Source organism: Equus przewalskii, chromosome 7 (assembly GCF_037783145.1).
Source record: "Equus przewalskii isolate Varuska chromosome 7, EquPr2, whole genome shotgun sequence".
Classification (NCBI taxonomy): domain Eukaryota; kingdom Metazoa; phylum Chordata; class Mammalia; order Perissodactyla; family Equidae; genus Equus; species Equus przewalskii.
In genome coordinates, this window is record NC_091837.1 from 65,397,049 (window position 1) to 65,403,048 (window position 6,000).

A 6,000-nucleotide genomic window follows, 5' to 3' on the forward strand; every position below is an offset into this window, starting at 1 on the left:
CTACACATTCTGAGCCCCAAAGCAGTATCCATTGAACAGTATTCCTCTCAATATGTTTACCTCTCAGATTCTGCCGCCTCAGATAATGTGTTTGAAAAATAAGTAATTCAAAATTCAAGCGTGTAAAACTATAACTTTATTCCTTTATAATTGAAAATAACCTAAACCCCAATTCCCATTTCCAATAATGACAGAAAACTGAGCAACTTGAGTCACATCAGTCCCTTTCCATTTATACACTCAGTCTTCGAGCCGTCGCCTCTCTCCATTTGCATTCTCTATGAAATGAAGCTAAATCCATAATGAGCAGTTTTTAATTTTGATGAAGTTCAAAGTATCAAATTTTCCTTTTATATTTGGTGCTTTGGGTGTCATTTCTAAGAAAATCTTTGTCTGCCCTGTGTTTTATTTTAGAACATGTAGCTTTTTGTTGAGTCTATGATCCATCTTGAATTAATTTTTGTGTGTGGTCTGAGGTAGGAGGCAATGTTCATCTTTTTCCTATAAATTTGTCTGGTTGTTCTGATACCATTTGTTATAAAGACTTTCTAAATTCCCTACTAATTCGCCTGGGTCTCTTCACCAAAAATAGACTGTGTATATGTGGGTCTGTATTTGGAGTCTCTATTCTGTTTCTTGGATTTATATGTCTGGTTTTACACAAATATCACACTTTCCTAATTATAATAGCTGCATAGTAAGATGTGAAATCAGGTAATTTAAAGACTCCAACTTTGTTCTTCTTTTCCAAGATATCTTATGGGCTATCTTAGGTTTTTGTATTCCCATAGAAATTTTATAGTCAACTTCTCAATTTCTAAAAACTATTTTTAAAATTACAAAAAACCTAATTTGTTGAATCCATAGATTAACTGTTATAATATTTCTAATATTGTTGAAAAATCTGCAGTATTAGCATTTCTAATCCATGATCGTGGTGTAGTTCACCATTAATTTAGGCCTTCTTTAATTCTTCTAAGGCTTGTATTGCAGCCTTCAGTGTACATGTCTTGTATTTCTTTTATTAAATGTGATCCTAACCACGTATTTATTTATAAATATTTCATATATATAAATACATATATAATTTTTTCTAAGCCTTTTAAGAATATTTTGCTGACTTGATGCCCCCTTAACATTAAATGCTTTATTCAGAGTTCATTTCCTAAAGTACAAATAGCCAGAGTACTGTTATCAAAATCATGAAATTCGTAATGATATAATATTACTCAAATTTTCCCAATCATGTCCTTTACAGTAAAATCAAATTCTGTATCAACTGTTCTGTTCAGTTGTTACTTCTCTTTAGTCTCTTTTAATCTAGGACACAGCTGACTAATAGAACTTACTGTGATGATGGAAATGTTGCATATCTGCCCTGTCCAATATGGGAGCCTCTAGCCATATGTGGCTATTGAACTCTTGAAACGTGGTTAGTGTGACTGAGAAACCGGTATTTGTTTTACTTTTTATTTAATTTTAATTAATTTAATTTTAAATTTACATAGTCACATGTGACCAATGGCTTCTGTATTCAACAGTGAAAATTTCTAGAATAATTCCTGTTTTTCTCGTCTTTCATGTTCTTGATATTCTTGATAAGGAAGGCCAGTAATTTCATAGGGTTCTTCAATTTAGGTTTGTCAGATACTTCTTCATGGCTAGATTCAGATTATGAATTTTTGGCAATAAAACTTCAGAAGTAATGTTGTGTTCTTCTCAGTGCATCATATCGGGAGGCCGAAGGTGTTGATTTGTTTCGTTACCTGTGATATTAATTTTGATTACTTATCCCGACATGGCTCTTTCCCAAGTTTCTCCACTATTAAGTGAATAGATTTCCCTTTGTAATTAAAAAGTATCTCATATGCAGTTACGTTGAGATTATGTAAATAAATTTCCTTTTACTCGTCACTCTCACACATTAGTTTAGTATTTATTGATGATCCATGTCTGTGTCAATCATTACCATGATTTTTAAAAATGCTTTTCCTAAGATTTCTTTTTATTATCTGGTCAAAGATTAGCCCAATACAAGCCATTCCACCACCACCATCACCAGAATCCTGGATTGCCATTGTATAAATGAATTCTCTTGATCTAGAATGATTCATGGAGGAGATCAAATAAATGTGAACATACATTAAAATATATAAATGGAATATATAACAGAAGTCAAAGCTAAGTTGCCAGTCTTATTAAAATGAGAGAAAGAATTTTCTTTTACTGTAATGTGTTTTCATCATTATTTTTAGTCCTTCTGCCTTGAGTACTCCCTATGCACTGGCCATTTTGGTATATAAATGTTTTACACACGACTATCTTATTTAAAACTTAAAATAACCCAATACGGTAAATTTTGTTATAATGATTTGACAAATAAGGAATCTGAGGCTTAGAGATTGGTAATGTCTTGGATCATATAGCTACGTGGTGGAATCAGTATGTAGAACTTAGGCCTCTCTGACTGTGAAAAGTAAGAATGTGAATGTAATTCATAGCTAGTTTTATTAGAACTTTTCCACTTTCTTCTAAAATCTAAGGCTGGAAGAACCAGTGTTATATTACTGTAGAATCTGCTTAACTGGCTCCAGGCCACCAAGCAAGCATCTGCACTGGCATTCCATTTGTGTGGACTGCATGGTCAAAGATAGAAGTTGAAAACCATTGTTATGATAAAAAGAAACTGCAAGGAGAGATATATCTGAAGGAAAGCACTGGAAAAGAGAAGGATTTAAGTTATGCATATAAATTCAATTCTTTCAAATAGACTCTTCTCCTGAAGGATGAGTTTTGCAAAACATAATAAGATCCCTGGCCTCTCCATTGGGCCAGGTCATGCATATCAAGGAACACAAGACTCTTTTCTGCCCCTGTCACTCCTTAGATATTTGCTTCTATAATTAGTTCAAAGCATTGATCCTAGCTGGATTATTAAGATAATTGAAGACGGAAAAACATATTTACCCTAGATTTCCAAAGGACTTAGCCAATCCTTAATTTTATTCAAGAACCAATTATGCAGTTGTAGAGCTGCAAATATTATAAATTATAGATCTTACTACTAAGGCTTTCAGTCCAATGGAGATGATACAGAAACTTGAAATGCTCACTGATATTAAAGAACCGAGGTTGAAAAGGAAAGAGTTATCACCCGGCAGTATACAGCAAGTTGAATGTATTACACAGTAAGGGAGAACTAGAAATGAAGAGGAGGCAGGCACAGGTGGCCTATGGTAGTCTTGGAAGGTTTCACAATAGAAATGGCACCACACTGTTGAACAGTTGTTAGCAGTCATCATCATGCCTAAAGCAGATAACTGAGGTGTAACCCATATGTATTCCAGAAGGTGGAGTGCCATGCATCCCTTTCTTTTCCAGTCAAGAAAGCACACAATGAATTGCAAGAAAATATGAGAGCTGTTTTTAGAGAGATAGCCTTGAAATTCTCCCTTGTATTAAAAAGGGGAATCATCCATATACTTAAACATTTAATTCTTTTACTGACAGTTGACTTGTGACACACCTCATATTTCCTCCATGTGTCTCAACATTGTGGTTGAGAAAGGTGGACTAATGACCTCTAATAATTCTCCCACTTTGAACGTTCCCTAAATCCTTGATCAAACATTGGTTAGATGACTGACTATAAGAACATGCCATGGGAAGTAGTTTATGGAGAGAGTAATTGAGAGAGATTTCTCTCTTGCCTTTTCAGAATTGAGCATTTATTGGCTCACGAAGGCATTTGGAAGTAGAAGGTTTCTTGGTGGCAAAATGAAAACTAGAAATCAGCATTAAGAGAGTCAACAAAAAGGTTATGTCAGAATCCTGAGAGTCACCCTTGGTGGAGAGGACTTCAAGAGCTAGAGTCACAGCTCAATGTAACAAAGGATGCCAGGCTGAGTTCAGTCTCTGGGTCCAACAATAGTACACCTCAAAAGAGTGATACAACATACTTTCAGACAAAGGGCTCAGCTGTGGTATTACCCACGCACAGTATGACGGTGACAGTGAGAGCTACAAGGCACAGTTGGTGAGAGAGAAGAATCATGATGTATATAATCCCAGAAAGGCTATTTTCTGCCCCAACTCCAACTACAGAGTTCTGTAACCATGAATATTGTTAAACTCTTGTTGACAAAATAATTATCTTAAGGAAACAGTACTTACCAAGTGTAATCAAAAAGTCAACTTACTTATTTTTCCTTCGCCCCTTCCCGCTCCCTTCAACTAACATTCCATCTCTTTATTTTTTATTTTTTTATTTATTTTTGGTAGTAAGTCTTTATTTATTTTTTCCCCAATTTTACTTATTTATTTTTTTTTAATTGCAGTAACACTGGGTTATAACATTATATAGCTTTTGGATGTACATCATAATATATTTCAAATTCTGTGTAGATAATGTCATATTCACCACCCAAAAACTAATTATAGTCCATTGCCTCACACGTGTGCCTAATCACCCCTTTTGCCCTCCCCTCCCTTCTCTCATGGTAACCAACAATCCATTCTCCATTGCTATGTGTTTGTTTGTTGTTGTTTTTATCTTCTACTTATGAGTGAGATCATATGGTATTTGACTTTCTCCCTCTGACTTATTTCACTCAGCATAATACCCTCAAGGTCCATCCATGTTGTCACAAATGGCCGGATTTCATCATTTCTTATGGCTGAGTAGTATTCCATTGTGTATAAATACCACATCTTCTTTATCCATTCATCCCTTGATGGGCACCTAAGTTGCTTCCAAGTCTTGGCTATTGTGTATAATGCTGCAATGAACATAGGGGTGCATGTATCTTTGTGCCTTTGTGTTTTCAAGTTCTTTGGATAAATACCCAGCAGTGGGATAGCTGGATCATATGGTAGATCTATTCTTAATTTTCTGAGGATACTCCATACTGCTTTCCATAGTGGCTGCACCAGTTTGCACTCCCACCAGCAGTGAACAAGTTCCCTTCTCTCTCACATCCTCTCCAACATTTGTTTTTTCCTGTCTTGTTAATTACAGCCACTCTGACCAGAGTGAGGTGATACCTCATTGTAGTTTTCATTTGCATTTCCCTGATAGCTAATGATGTTGAGCATCTTTTCATATGCCTGATGGCCATCTGTATAACTTCTTTGGAGAAATCTCTGTTTATATCTTTTGCCCATTTTTTAATTGGGGTTGTTGGTTTTTTTGTCATTGAGCTGTATGAGTTCTTTGTATAATTTTGATATTAACCCCTTATCTGATATATGGTTTGCAAATATCTTCTCCCAATTGTTAGGTTGTCTTTTCATTTTGCTGAACACTCCGTCTCATTAAATCTGGCCAGGGGCAGGAACTTTCCTGATCACCCTTACGCTATACAAATTGTTTACTAGTCACTTCCAGCAACACAAGTCTCCATATAGTACAGTCATGAGCTAAATGATGACATTTCAGTCAAGGATGGACTGCATATCTGACAGTGGTCTCATAAGATTAGTCATTTAGCCTAGGTGAGTAGTAGGCTATACCATCTAGGTTTGTGTCAGTACATTCTGTCATGTTCACACAACAACGAAATCACCCAACAACGTATTTCTCAGAATGTAGCCCCACTGTTAAGTGATGCATGACTGTAATTAAAATGTCCAATCTCATAAAACCCCAAACTGGTTTTAAAATAAACACTTCTCCTCCCCCATTTCAGAAAAGAAGCCTGCAAATGGGGAAGCAGGTGTGGGCAGTGCCTCAACCTTTCCAAAGAGTTTCCTTAAATTCCTTTTTACTTGGCTCAAAGTGAGGGACAGACACATCAATAGCTATCTCAGAAAACTTACCCTCAAATGCTCAACTCTTTTATAACCTTATGGGAAGAGAGGATCAAGAACTGTGTAATTAACTGGTTTTTATTTAACAATCCTGCATCCCTCTATCACCTGTCTATTGAACACTTGTGTTATGCATGCCCTGTTTTAGCCCCTAAAAAACTATCTAAGAGATATGAGGCACAGTTCTAATTC